The sequence below is a fragment of the Vicia villosa genome, linkage group LG2 (genome assembly GCF_029867415.1).
Source record: "Vicia villosa cultivar HV-30 ecotype Madison, WI linkage group LG2, Vvil1.0, whole genome shotgun sequence".
Lineage (NCBI taxonomy): Eukaryota > Viridiplantae > Streptophyta > Magnoliopsida > Fabales > Fabaceae > Vicia > Vicia villosa.
In genome coordinates this window covers 137,425,294-137,441,498 of record NC_081181.1, presented here as the reverse complement: position 1 = coordinate 137,441,498, position 16,205 = coordinate 137,425,294, and the positions used below count along the sequence as shown (strand labels likewise).

The following is a 16,205-nucleotide window of genomic DNA, read 5'->3' as shown; positions in this document are numbered from 1 at the left end:
AAATCTCCATTCTTGGAATTCAAGTTTCTTCATTCTTTCTTCAAAGAATACTCATGTCACATGAAAAAAAAAAGAAACAAAAAGGGGTGAGATTAGCAAAAAGTCCAATAAAAGAAATAATTCAAAAAGAAGAGATAATTCAAGACAAAAAGGAATCAAAGAGAGATTTTTCTTCCACTTGCATGATTCATATCATAAGAAATATCTTTGCATAATGACATGGAGAATATTCTTATTCTTATTCTTATTTTCTCAATGATTACAATCTTGCCAATCAAGTTAATTTTTATGCCAAACACATCCTAAGCTTTTCCTATAAATAGAGGTGTTCTCTTCATTGCAAATCACACCAAAGCTACCATACTACTAGATTTCTCACTTCTCTCTTTTCATAATTTTCAAAGTTCCATAGTTTGAAAAAGGGTGAAGAAATAGTTCACACCTTGGTGGAAGGTTTCCATTTGAAAATCATCTTCAAGTCTCCTTAATATCCAAAGTTCCCGCGAATCCAAAGAGGTGGTGGCCATCTTCATCAAAAGCCTACAACAAGCAAGGTTGTTAGAGAAATTGTTAGTAACAATTTAAGATTGTTAGTAACAATAGAGGAGTCAGCACATACCTCAACGATAATCCGGCGAAACTCTCCTCGCCGTAGGTAAGCCTCTTTTCTGTCACTCTCAATATTTCCATTAATCAGTGTTGTACCTGCAGCAACAACAACATTTGCAACAACAATAATTCACGGTTCAGAATTACACGAAAACAACTCCGAAGCAGTAGCGGCAGAAATTCAGCAAAAGCAATAATAATAACTTGCAGCCAGCATAAAGAAATCAACTCCTACATCAACTAATTCGAAGCCGACAGTTCAAAAACAGTGACAACAACAAGCTACTTGCAGAATTTCCAGAAAGCAAAGTGAACAACGTACCTTCAAACAATAATCGGCGAAATTCTCCTCGCCGTAGGTAAGTCGGTTCTCCTTTCACTCTCAAACTTGCTGTTAATTATTGCTGTATCTGTAAAATGTTCAAAACCAAAAACAGAGAGCATACGTTATTATTGCTATATCATAAAAAACTTGCTGGTACCATGAGAACGAAATTGAAGAACAAACCTTGAGTTTGTCTTCAATCAAAAAGACCAGAAGCTCTTGTTTTATTCACCGCGGACAAAATCGAAACAGATAAAGCTTGAGTTTGCTATACTGAAAAATACAGAGAAAGATCATGCTAAATTTTCTCTGTAAACTAAGTTCCATACACAGAAAAATTAACTCCAATATTTCAGTAGATTCATCATAAGGAAACCAGACAAAAATCATTTACAGTTCCTTTTTTAGCTTTGAGTCTGAATGTGAATAACTGTTGTGATGAATTTGGGGTTTAACTGAATGATTAAGAGCAGAGTTTAAGAGAAGCATACCTAGTTTTCCACTTTTGTCTAAGAAATCAGTTCACGAATTCAACAAGCTCCTCCCATGGTTGCCATTGTTGTTCGGTTAAAGAGGAATACCAAACTTTGTTCACTGAGAGAGCAAGAACCCAATGAAAACTGTTGTTGTTCGAACACAGAGAGAAAATCCGAGAGCTTTTGTTCTCCCATGGCCGCCGTTGCTTCTGTTCTTCACAGGAGAACGATTGAGAGGGATTGGGAGAAGAGCGAACGCGTGAGGTCTTTGTTGTTGTCGCCATGAACGATGAAGCTTCTTGCTGTTGCTGTTGTCTTTGAGCGTGAGAGAGAGGACCACGAGTGAGAGATGAGGCGTGTCTCTCTCTTTTGTTTTTCTTTAGGGTTTTCAAAACCCATCAGCATAATTGAAGAAAAGGTGGATCCGGGTCACTCTGACCCGACCCGGTCCAGCCCAACCTTTTTTTTTTAAATTATTTTCAGCTTATGTCAATTTTGGGCTGCACCCCCCATCCGAAATTTTAACACCTCTGGCCCAAATTGATTTTATTTTCCTTAGTTTTTTTTTATCTTTCATAAAAGTATTAAGTATTTTATTTAAAGTATAGGATTTAGTATTATTTTCTAATCCTTATTAAAAATGACAAAAAAAATATGTTTTTTAAAGATTAAAAGTTTTCTTTTAATATTTTCATATGTTTATAAGTGTGTTTTTTTATTCTTATTAAAACTCAAAAAAAATATATTAGATGCATACTTAAGTTTGTATTTCTAATTATTTTATCTCTTTTCATGAAAAAAAACCACAAAAAATATCTTCTTTTAGAATTAATTTGAATTTGATATTTTCATATTATCTTGTGTAGTTAATCATTTAAATTTCTAATTGGTTACTGTTGCACATTTTACTTGAATTTTCTAACTTCATCCGAGACTTCGAGATTATTTCTCTGTTGTCTTTTGGATCTGTCTGTTTTGTTTGGTCTTCCATTTGCTGTAGAATTCCATAAACAATTACTGGATGATCATGGAATTACTGAAAGCTGTGAACTTATCTGGCGTTCTATTCTGCTGGTGTGGATACCTAACATCTGAAGATCACGGTAACACCTCAAACTCCGAAATCCAATTTTCTCATTCTTCGAGGTAAGCCTAAAACTCAATCAACTGTTTTCACAACAGTAATCAATTCACTTTCAAAATCATTCCATTCTTTTTTTCAAAACAGTGGGGCCTCTCGAATATTAGAGAGTATAAGACCCACTCTTCTTCTTTTTACAGTTTTTCTTTGTACAGAAAACTTTTTTTCAAAAAAACAATACTTTTCAAACTGTTTTTAAAACAATAAATCTCACATCTTTTTTCAAAACCATCCACCCTGTTTTATGAAAATAAAACAGGGGCCTCTCGAATATTAGAGAGTATAAGACCCACTCCTTTTTCTTTTTACACAGTCTTTTTATTCAAAATAAATAAACTTTCTTTCAGAACAAACTTTCAAACCGTTTTTCAAACGACGCGTCTGTAAATAAAACAATCAACCATGTTTTATAAAATATACCATGGGCCTCCATGTAGGTATAAGTCCCGAGCCCTTTCGTACATACCCATTCCAGTACATGAAATTAGGTATTTCATTGTACGCCTTTTGTACATATCTCGATCAGTTTGGTTTTTAACTTTGAATAACAAACCAAAAATGAAGGTTTCCTTTAAATCTTCCCAAAAATATCATGGGCCTCCATGTAGGTATAAGTCCCAAGCCTTTGTAAATACCTGTTTACATAGCTTTGAATAAATTCAAGTGGACCTCTCCCCGAGTATGAGTCCCGAGCCCCATGTATACAAATGGATCATGCTTACAGGTATATTTCCTTCATAAACTCCATTATATACACACACTTTGCCATATATAACTGTTCATATAACTGTTCATATTTGTTCATGTACTTGTGCATATTTGTTTGTACTTGTTCATATGTGTGATTGTGTTATATACTTGTTCAACTTAGTACAACACTAGGTTCCCCATAGCCTCCTATTGGGCTTCGTGCAAAGAATCTCCCTAGTTTAGGTTAGGACATAGAGTATGGTTTCCCGGTGAAATCGCTCTAAGAGCTCAAACCAACTATACTATGCCTCCCCTTGGGCTTTGTACAAACGAGTGACCCTCCCATAGCCTCCTCTTGGGCTTACAATGCAAGGACCCTGGATTGTCCCTCCCATAGCCTCCTCTTGGGCTTACAATGCAAGGACCCTCGGATAGCCTCCTCTTGGGCTTCGTACAAGGACCCACGGGCTTCTTATAAGCATCCCCAATATCCAAATCAAATACCCTAGGAGATTAGACATTTTTCATCTCTATGCTAGGAGTATCTCTTCTATATCATCACAAACAATCAATCAATCAATCAATCAAACTTCTTTTTGCCACAAGGCTGGCTAATCAATCAAACTGTTTTACCACCGTACTGGATGATTAATCAAAGTTTTTGTCACAAGGCTGACTTCATTGAAACTTTTGCCACAAGGCTGGCTGATTAATCAAAGTTTTTGTCACAAGGCTGACTTCATTGAAACTTTTGCCACAAGGCTGGTTAAACAAAAACATCTTTATCATTCTAAGCACCCTAAGTGGCATGGCCCCGGGCTTATAATGAAAAGATTTTCAAACAAAATTAAATAGATGTACGTGATGATATAGATTAGATACATCTAGCATTTAGACGACATTTGTCTATTTTCCTTTGCTTCCACTAGCATAAGTGGGAACTACGATTGCTCTGACTTTCTCAACATCCCTTTGAGAATACGTAGGCACAAGGTTGATCCTTGGCGAGAAAAATAAAAAACCATTCAAACCTTAGCACCCGCAGACCCCGAGCTACAGATGCTCTGATTCCCTCTAGGGGATATGTATGCAGAGGATCGCGATGATCTTTGCGAGCATAATCAAACAAACACCTTAGGTCCCACCTATTTCACAAGAACCTCTCAATAATATGGAATGAAAAACAAAGCAAAGAAACCTATAGAGTACTATAGATACGTTGGGTGCTAATACCTTCCCTTCGTATAACCAACCCTCTTACCCAAGATCTCTCCCCCCACTTTTTAGGTTATTGCAGCTTTTTTCCTTTTCCTCCTTTGGAAATAATAAAAAGTTTGGTCGGTACAAAAGAAAAATCATTTTTATGAGCACTCGAGCCCAAAGAAGGCATCAGGTGTCTCATCCCACAAAAAGAGGAACAAAACGATTTTTCGCCCGCGACAGTGTCATTTGATCCTATCCCTATATAGGATAGGAACAAATGACACCAAAGTGTCAAACTTTAATTTAACACCAAATCTCAATCGTTAAAAAAATTGATCCTACGATCATATTAAATTAAATTAAATAATTAAAAAAATATGTATAGCCTATTTTTCGCCTAAAAATAGGCTATTTATATGATCGTTTGATCTATTCTTTTAACGATTGAGATTTGATGTCAAATTAAACTTTGACACTTTGGTGTCATATAATCCTATCCTATATATATATATATATATATATATATATATATATATATATATATATATATATATATATATGTGATAGGATCATATGACACCAAGGTGTCAAAGTTTAATTTGACACCAAATCTCAACCGTTAAAAAATTTGATCCAACGATCATATTAAATTAAATAAAATAATTAAAATTATATAAATATTTTGTTAGTAAACAGTGTGATTTGTCTTTCATATAAGTTGATATACTGAATTTTCAAAAAGAATAAGAAAAACCTATAGGTTCTCAAATTCTAACTATACTTTAAATTTTGATATTTAGAGAAAATATATCTAATTTATTGATAAAAAATATTTATTAATTTATTTTCACGTATAAGAAATTTCCGTTTAAGAGTTTACTTCGATCTTCAAATGTGTTGGATGGATAGTCAGGGTTGGAAATAGAGCATTTTTGCAAGTGAGTTAATAAACAAATACTCTTCTACAATTCTTTTTTAAATTATTTTTACTAATATTTTATCTTTATAATTTGAAGTTACACACAAATGAATATATGGTTTTGTTTTTCAGCAATACAATAGTTCTTAATAAAGATGCGCTACATATTGATTGATGTTTATTTATGGCATGTGTGTGCAGTTAAGAAGTTATCAAGAATGACTCATCAATTTCGTTTAGTTAACTGGAATGAAGACAACAGCCGAACTCGTGATGCTAGAGCTCTAAGATATTTGATGGCCTCTAGTTCTCCTTCGTCAGTTGGTTTCAACAATCGCACAAGATTGACTAGGAATAGTGATCAAATAATACCTGGTAATATTATACAAAACAATCCTCTTCACCCCACTCATATTCCTCTTCAAACAAACCCAACAAACAGTACTACTAGCCATACTACTACAGGTAATTATTATCCTTTTCCTATGGTACAACAACAATCATCAATATTAGTAACTATAATTATAATAATCAAACTTCTCCTTCTCCCGACTCGTCTCCACCAAGACTCTTTGGTTCATCTCTCATTTTAGCTTCTACTATCAGAAGAAGTACTGCTCGGTGTATAAATACAACACGACCATCATCTATAAATTCAAGTATGGCACAACTTGGAGCAGCTACGTCAAATATTTATCAAGTTTAAAGTAGATCAACAAATAATAATAATGGTATTTCTACTTCATTTAATAATGGTAGAAATAATGGCGTTGTTGCATCTACTACTATTAGATCTACTAGTACTAGTAATGATTTGCTCAAGAGAAGTAGATCATTAGAGTTTGTGAGAGGAGAGAGTTCGAATCAAGGTTCACAAATTGGTAAAGCCTTAAGAAGACGCGCAAATCCTCGTTCTCATAGTTTCCTTATATCTCCGGTGTTTGGGAATTTGAAACAATGCCTGTACATCATCAACAGGGTTTTATTCAAAAGCATACAACCAGAAATTTTGCGTTTTCAGATCATCATCCTCCCTCCAATCTTTGCATAAGCAAGAGTTTGGCAAAAGCAATTGGTATCATAATGCATAAAAACAAATAAACATGAGTGAAACGAATGAATTACTTCAAGACAAACATTATCATTGTGTTAGCATTGACATTAAAAAATAAACAAGTTTCTACATGCAAACAATGCATTGAAAAACAAGAAATATTACAAATGGAAATCAATAAGAATACTAAAAATTGAGAAAAACTCTCTCCATCTGGGCATATGCTGAACGAAACATGTCTCGAACTTCAGGCTACCATCAATAGTGATTCAATCATGCTTTAGCAAAAAATTGGCTTGAACATCATAACCAACATCTTGGAAAGTCAAAATACCAGCATGGATTAATCTTTGAACTTCATTTTTTAGAGGCCAACAATTCTCTAAGTCATGTCCAGGAGCATTCTGATGAAAAGCACAAGTGACATTAGCATTGTACCACCAAGGGAGTTTCTCGGGAACAGGAAGCGGTGACCTTATCTGAACCAAATTCTTACGAATCAAAGCAGGGTACAATTCTGTGTAAGTCATGGGGATAGGACCAAAATTCCCCTTTTGAGGTTGATTTTGCTCGTTCGATGGAGGAGCTCGTTGACGAGTACTCTGCTGATAATCATGAACTGAATTGGATACAGGAATGACATAGGAAACATGCTGATATTGATGATGATTATTTCCTCCTCTGATTCTCTTCTTTGAAAAGTCATTACCAAACTTCTTCACACTATCAGCCGAGTTACCTTCTTCAAGCAAACATTCCTTTCGGACATCCTTTTCTAGAAGCGGATTCATATCCACCTCTCCACGGGAGTCAGTAGATGTATGGACTACTATCCCCTTAGGAAAGGATGAGTTCAGAGTTTCAAGAAAGACCTTTGCCATCCTTTCTTCCTTCATAGAAGGATTGACTTGGGAAGCAACTAAAGCCTCAACCAGAGCATTCAGATGCTCCATACCGGCCTTCAAAGTAACCACCTCTTCACGGAGCTCAAGAATCTCTTGTTTGATGCTTTCCATTTCTTCTTAGCAAGAGTGTTGTACTGATGATACCAGGAGAAAGGAAATAAGGCTCTAGAAAAACTTCTTTAAAAAGCAGGACTAATGCAAAATGATGCATGCAATGCAGATGATTTTTTTTATTTATGAGTTTCAAGGAACTTAAGATATTAACTTGTAGACACTCAAACATTGGACTAAAGATTCGATTAAGTTATCATCAAAATCAATCATCCATTTTGGTGGATTAGAGTTTTCACCCCATAAACACCCAAGATCCATTGAGTTTGATGAAACTTATCATATTTACAAGGAAAGACCTCTAAGTTCCTTGAAAATCAAAAGAAAAGAGTTTTCATGGATGCATGAATGCATGGTTTATGCATCAACCACAACCAAGAGCACGCAAGGTCACATAAGATCATAGTTTAAAGGTTCGACGTCACGAGCATAGAGCCATGGGTCCAACCATCCCAAAAGGCATGATCTAAGGAATTTTGTACCTGCCGATCGGGTTCTACAACGGTTCCCAGAGTTTTCAATTTTCTATCAGATATTACCGGCACGCACAATTGCTCATGGGCGTCAATAATATGCCTAAAAAGACCTCGTCTGAGCGTAGTATCACATGACAAAAAGCTCAAATTGGTACTTGATCTTGTTTCTGCACTACATCCTAAAAAGGCTTAGATTGGTTAAAAGGGTTCTAGGCCATTCAGCTTCTACGGACACTCACTATTGAAAGTAATAGCGTTATCACGATGGTTCGTAACAACCTCTACTACCTTCCATGAGGCCTCTACTGATTGGGGTTCCACCATATGACGATCATGGTAAGGATTGCTCCTGACATGCGACTATTGGTCTTACCACCTCCTATCTCAAGTTACTCACCAAAGTTCGGGTTAGAACTTTGTCTCATCACAGAGGAACCATCGAGCACCAAAAAGAAAAAAAAAAAGAATACAAACAAACAAAGTACACAACAATATATACAGATAAAAACACACAGATAAACAAAAATAGGCTTAACACACTTAAAACTGAATCCCCAGTGAAGTCGCCATTTTTCTGTAGCGGGGAAATTCTGAGATCGAAGCCATTAGATTGACTCGACTCAATATTTCGTTTGAAATCGCCACCGCGCTTTATTGTTTCCAAGGGAAAAGGGAAAAGAACGTAAAACCCAAAGTTTTGTTTTTTAAAACAAGAAAGAGATCTCAGGTACGAGTGTTGATTATATGAGGGGAAGGTTTAAAGCACCCTTCATATCTGTGGTACTCCACAGGAACCTTTTTGAAAATCTGTGTCATGTGTGTGCTAAAAAAAAAGAGGGTTTGTTTTATTTTAAAAATAAGCTCGGAAAAGCGTTAAGCTTTGTGCCTACATACCTCCTCGGTGCAATGGAGAAGTTAGGGCTAATGTTGTTCCGCTTAAAGGGAAAAAAAATTTAAAAAACGAATAAACACTTTATCGTTGTCGGAGAGAAATACTCAGCCATTGATCTTGAGCATGAGAACAAATGAGTTCTTTGCATCGCAAATGAAAGAAGGGCTCCAACTCGGATAAAAATCGACGAGTATGCCACTAGCTCTCTCACGTGAAAAAGATCTCATTATATCAATCAATTTCAAAATCTTGGGGTATAACCACTCGTTTCGACAATTAGTCGTGTCTAAACTTTTTGAAGAAAAGCCATTAAGGGCCAAAGATATTTTAAAGAAAAGATTTTGAAAAGATTGCAAACATAAGAAGGTTTTTTTGAAAAAAGGAAGAGGATTTTGAAAATCTAAGAAGTGGGAGGAGATGGAGAGGCTATCCTAATGCGTAAAGTAAAAGCTAAGGAAAGAAACGGTCTAACCGAAGAAGAAGCCAACACTTGACATTATGAGTCAAGGTAGATTTCCCATCCTTTGGACTTATCAGTACCAACACATTACCACTTGGGGATCCATATGAATTTATTATTGGAAATGCTAACAAGTGCCCCAGGGGCACTCTTTAATAGCTTTAAAAAGTAAGTTTTTCTTGGAAATATGCGTAATTAATGCATCGAAAATTGAAATGGTGAACTTTTGAAAGAATATTTTCTTTTTTTAGAATGCTTAAAGAGTGCCCCTGGGGCACTCGTTAGCATGACCCATTTATTATCTTAGCACCACTTTGCATTAAGCACATTAAAATTCTGACGAAAATCGAGCAGAGTAACGGCTGTTTTCGGGTAAAATCCTTATATCAATGCCTTGGAATTAACCATCAAGGACTTTCAAGGAAATACCTGCATACACAAACAGACAACAATCCAATGCCAGACAGACAGAATAACAGCAGAGTAACAACAAAAAGGGTCCAGAGGTCCTAAGTCCATAAGTCCGAATCTCCAAAATGCTCGGGATAGTAACCAATAGTCCAAAAGAGAGCCTTAGGTGTTTTTTAGATTTTTGTTCTTTATTAGTGTTTTAGCATAAAATTAAAGTATGGTCCAAGTGGACAAAAGAAAATAGCGGAAACATAAACATAGTGTCCAAATAGACAAAGAAAAAATAGCGGAATGTAAATATGATGAAATGATAATGTAAAGCATAAAGCTAAATATAAAGAGCAATATAATAAATTGCAGAAATTAAAGTCAATTGTTAGATGTTAAAGATAACCATCTTGAAACTTGTCAAGTATGTTATCAAAGTTAGTAAGAAAGATCGATGGTGAGTGAAGGATGTCCTCGGATTTAAATTCAATAGAAATTTATCAGAAGCTTGATAAAATCATAGCGACTACACGATAAACCTCTATAAGTCTTAAATCAACCGCATACAATTCTCTTCCATATTTGATCTTTTTGATTCGGGACGCGAAATATTGCGCTATGTTAAGTAGATCGCCAAGTGATTTATGTAGAAATCACCCTACAACGAGGCCGGTCAAAACTTTATGTGCTAATGCATGCGAGAAGAACGATATGTAGATCGCTTTCCGAAAGCAATACCGCACTAAAAGAAAAATGGTGAGTGATCTAGTCTTTACCAAGAATCCATAAGAATTCTCAAGGTATTAAGACTTCCATCGATCAAAATAAAGAGAAATAAAAGATGGAACCACATTAAAAGCTCCTTTCATCCATAATTTCAATCACTTAATTTTGCGGATTTGGATTCTCATTCTATCGACGCCCTAAGTCCACTGAAATTAGAGAGAAATTAGGCCTCTAACTTGTGATTCAAAGAAAATATCAAAAACAAGGAGTAGAAGATGAGTTAGAACCAAAAACAAGTCAAAAACCACAAAAACAAGAATTCTGCCCAGATGTAAATCGATTTGCACAGAGTGGAAATCGATTTGCATAACTCTATTTTCAAATCTGCGCAGTTTTTCAGTTGTGTAAATCGATTTGCACCAGATGTAAATCGATTTGCACAACACAGTTTTCAAAAAAACAGCAAATAAAGAGAAGAAAACTTGTTTAAACATAAAACCAAACACCATGTGATATTGGATCAGTTTGTGCACGAAAATGTATCAAGTAAGCAAGCAAAATTCATCAATGTAGCACCAAAGGTGCATCAAGCATAAACAACAATGGATCACATCTTGGATTATGGAAAGGATCTAAAATTTTACCGAATCTTTCACAAACTTTGAATCTTCTCAAGAACACACAACCACAAGCCTTGATCTCTCACAATTGATGAAGAAAGTAGTGTTTATGTTGAGGTTTAGCTCTAAATTAGTGAGGTTCAAGATGTAACTCACTAATTTTTGTGGAAGAAATGAGAGCTTTGAGTGAAGGGTTTGGAAGAGGTGAGGAGATAAAGAGCAAGAGTTTTCTTGGCAATCCAAGCTTGAAAAATGAGGAGGGGAATACCTCAATTTATAGCACTTAGGCTTGGGAAATTTTGTGGCTTGGAGTTAGGATTGGAAAATAGAATTAGGCTTGAGAAATGGTTTTGGAGCCAAAAAAGTGATCCAATGGTCTTGATGCAATCACATGAGGGTTTATGATCAAATGATGTAGGTAATCAAATACAAGAGCTAAGTCATGCTTCCCATGCTTGCAAATGATGTCAACACTTCAAAAAGCTGAAATTTGCCTTCATTTTTCCAAATCCGCATTGGTTCAATCGATTTACACTTTATGCAAATCTATTTACATTGCTGAAAAAGGCAAAATATGGGGCAAAAAAAGTTATGCAAATCGATTGCTGTCTTATGCAAATTGATTTGCACTGATGGCAGAAGCAAATCTGGTGTAGAATCAGTTGTGTAAATCGATTTACACCTTATGCAAATCGATTTGCACAGTGAAATTGTTGAAAAATGCTCCTTTTGATGGGTATTTTGACTTGGTACCTACAAAACACAAACACACAAAAGCACAAGGCAATATTTTTGGTATTTCGGTTAGTAAAAAATATATACAAGACTAAAACATGGGTGCTCGATGGTTCCCTTGCAGATGAATTGAGCACAACATCACAAGTAGAGCTCTGAGTTAAAACTTCTTGATTGATGATTGGTATGCAAATGATGTGTGATCTTAGGGTCAAAAATTGGGGTATGACATAGTCCAATAATTTTTTTTGATGATGCACAATCATATAATAGCCCATCTGAATCCACTGTTGATGACAATGTTGCTTTCTTAATATTTCCTTCTCGAGAAGAGATTTCTCGAGAAAGCTTCACCATGACCCGAAGAATTGATCCTACATCTTCTTCTACCTCTATAACATCTATATATCCTTCCGCAATGACAGAAGGAACAACTCAGGTTGCAATGAGTACATCAACATTTCCAAGAAATCATAATTTCTTGTCTTCTAGAGCCGATTCATCTTTATCCTCTCAAAATCCAAGGTGGGGGTTTAATAGTTTTAACAACAATAATAACAACAACACAAACACCAATTTGGATATATTTGGTTCTATTGAACAGATATTTGATGATACATTCGTTCAAAGCACCATAAATGTTCAACAATATATAAGGCTTTTACTAGGAGGTAAGGGGAAACGATTTCCGGATCCATCTATTGTTCATGTGTGGTCTAATAATTTTGCACCACAGGGGGGCACAACGACCTTCTAATCCTTCAACAAGTAGTTACAACCTAAACCCTCCCCAATCCCATATTGGACCAGGGTTTAGTACTGCTGTTGAATCTGATCAATATACTACCGGCTAGACCAAGGAATCGTCGTCGCGGTAATAATCGCATTTTCACCTTAATTTCTCGTGTACTTAGGGATCGGAGGAACATGCCTAGGGATGAGGTATTTTCACACCACTTTTTTTAATTATTTGTTAATAATATTTGTATTGAGGAGTAATACCAATTAGTTTAGTGTTAGTAATAAACTAATTTTTCAAATATTTAAAATTTATTTACATTAGTGACACTACTACGGTCAAGGCCGCATGCATGCGTGAGGAATTTAATTTTGGATTTGATTAATAATAATTACAAATATGCTAGTTATATTAATATAATTAAGTTGTTAGAATCTATCATATATATATATATATATATATATATATATATATATATATATATATATATATATATATATATATATATATATATATATATATATATATATTAAATATTATTATTTATTTATTAACTTAGCATTCAGTTAGTTAAATATGGAGTGCTTAGACCAGACTCATTGAAGAGGAGATCCACGCATATATTAAAACATAAATATATGTGTCAGATCCAAATGAAATCAGTACACAAAATGAAACATGCACAATCTGTCAGGTGAGACAAGTTGCATGATTCTTAACTTTTTAAAATAGAAGTTATATTTCATTTTCTTGCTAATTGATAAAGATGCTTTAAAAAGGTTTATGGATAAGTAACATATTTCATTTTATAAACTAGTTTGTAAATATGAATTAAGTTTAATATTAATTTAAAATTCTAATGCATGAGGGTGTTCACTTCTCATTAACTACCTTTTATTTTCATATTTATTAGGAAGACTACGTGGAAGGCAATTATTGGAAGATTGGATTGTAGACACCTATATCATCATCTTGAATGCATCAAACAATGGTTGTTGCAAGAGAATATTTATCCAATTTGTAAGAAAATTGCTTTAGATGTTCATGAAGATGAGGATGATAGTGTCATATAATTGGTTTCATGTTGCCTTTTTGAACTTTCTTTTGTTTTGAGTCTTGGTTGTTTTTTTTTTTCCAATTTATTATGCTTTTCGTTGTTTGAATTATGAAAGGATTTTTTTATTATGTAATTTGGTTTACATGGTAGAAATCCATTATAAATCTAATATTTCTCGTTTGGTTTAAGTTGGTTTTTATGATTTGTGGGTAACGGAAATTCACTTAGGCATTTATTTTGCAGAATATTTACTATAAAATTTCACTTTAAATTTTTGAATTTAAACTACCTTTATTTTTGTTGGTATATAAAATATTAGTAAACGTACTATTGATAACACATTTTTATAAGCAACATTTCTACTATAAATTGAATACAAAAGATACTCTAAATACGAGTATTAGGGGTATTCAAATTCAAAATACAAAATAGGAAAAATTACACGGCCAAAAGCATGCTACCTATTAAGGATACATTCCACCAGATTTTGACACCATTCAAAGAAATTACAATAAAATTTCTTTTTTAAACTTATTGCTAACCGTTTCTTAGAAAATAGTTTAATTTTGTAAAACATCACCCCTATATCCACACCTCCTCCATTAAATATTATATCATTTCTACAATTCAAGATACACTAGCAAACGGTTATCCATAAAGCTCTTGCTCTCTCCCCCTTGATGTATGTCCTTTTTAATTTTGTTGTAATCTGCAACATATGTTTACCACTGTCCATGTTGCTCAAGATATCAACATTAAGCCTAACCTAAATTGTTTCCATAGATTCCGCACCACCGGATAATGGATCATTACATGGAAAATTGATTCCTCATTTATAGCACAAAAGAGGCAGCAGCTATCCATACCATCAACAAAGATCCCACATGCCTACCATTGGCCGTGCAACGACAGCTGGTCTTGCACTAACCTCCACCCAAACAGTTAAGTTTAATAATTGCTCCTTTAATGTTCTATTTCGAATGGTTGTTTTTTTTTCATATTTTTAGCTATTTTTGCTTTATTTGCTTGATTTTAATTAGTTTAAAAATAGTTTTGAGTTTCCGAAAATTATCAAACCCTTTTCTAAAAATATTAAATAGTTTTTCTGATTTTATTATAGTCTTATTTGAAATTTATTTTGTGCTTAGACACTCATTGAATATTTCATCAATAATTTCTCATTATCTGACTATTTAAAATTCATTTTTATTTCCTTAAATTGTATTTTATTTCTTTTCATATTTGTTTCTGATTTTTATTATATTTTGTATCATAATTCCTCTCCACCTATTTTCTTTTGATTTGTGGGTGTAATTCTTGATAAATTCATTGTGTAGAGGTTATAATTTTATTATTCCTCTGATGGATCATTGAGATGAAATTCCATGATAAAAAATCAGGAGGTATGTGGTGAAAACAAAATTTACTGTTGCTAGGGATCAAAATAATGACCATTTAAACTATCCACTCAATTATTTAAAAATTGACGTAAAGTGAAAGACTTCCTGTCAACCTTTATTACCTCGCTTGCCTTATCAAAGTTAAATCTACTTCATGCCTGAGGTATAACGAGTATATTTGTAGTAGTAACAACACGGTTCATTACTATGGACCATCAGCCTTAATTAAATCAATATATCAATCGTGATAAAATGTAGTTTATATAATAGTGAAGATATTATCACTTCTTATATTTTGTTCCCAAAAACTAGACCAAACATATTTGTAATTATAATGAAAACATTTGATGTACATATATTCTTTTATTAAAGATGAAAATGGTTATATTGAAAGAATACAATAATAAAAGTTGTATTTATAGAAAAATGTTGATGTCTACATTTTCTAATATTAAAGATGATAATGGTTATATTGAAAAAATAAAAAACCATAAAAAAGTGTATTTATAGAAAAATATTGATATCTGAGGTGGGAGATGCATACTGACAAAATGTTGGTCAAAAATAAAATTAAGAAAATAAGGCATCCAGAAAAGAAACTGATAAGCGAGTAGGGGGATGCATAGTGACAAAAATTGGTAAAAAATTACCTAGTTATTTTGGATATTTTATAAATATATATATTTTTCCATTATTAAAATAAGATCTTAGTCAAATCAAAAAGAATTAAAAAAACTAAAATTTTCTCTATAATTTATACTTTCTTTAGTTTCATTTTTAAATTTCATATTTACACTAAAGAGAGAGTGAGAGAGAAACTAGGGGATAGTGGTAGCAGGGATTAGCTTCGTCTTAGATTTTTCTCCTTTCATTTTCTGCTGTGTTTAGTTTTGATCACTAATTGGCCAATTAATTAGTAAATTGTAATTACAGAATTTATAATAACTTGTGTCTTATTTCTTTAAAAAAAGTTTTGTTTATGGGTTTGGTTTTTTTGTTTTAGAATTTGACTTTTTGTCTTGCAAAAACAAATTGATTAGTCTTGTTTGTCTTATTTATACAAATAAAATTTTATGTTGGAAAATTTATGTACACTTATAATATTTCCCAGATCTGTTGTTATTGATGTTTACATGTTCTAAATTTTATTTGTGTGCTTATATTCGTAAGAGTTTAAAAGAGATACATTGACAGTAAAAAAATTAAAAAATTATAGTTTGATTTGACGAGATTCATAGTTATGATTGGTTAGGAGTGTAAAATTATTT

General features: G+C 33.5%; 1 long non-coding RNA gene across 1 annotated transcript; it reads right to left on the bottom strand.

Moving 5' to 3' along the window:
• Nucleotides 1-927: 927 nt before the first annotated feature.
• Nucleotides 928-1,736, bottom strand: LOC131646894 (uncharacterized). The gene is made up of 3 exons (XR_009297672.1): nucleotides 1,426-1,736; nucleotides 1,118-1,207; nucleotides 928-1,019 (listed from the first exon to the last, which is right to left on the bottom strand). It is a non-coding gene; the product is annotated as an uncharacterized LOC131646894 (long non-coding RNA).
• Nucleotides 1,737-16,205: the final 14,469 nt, after the last annotated feature.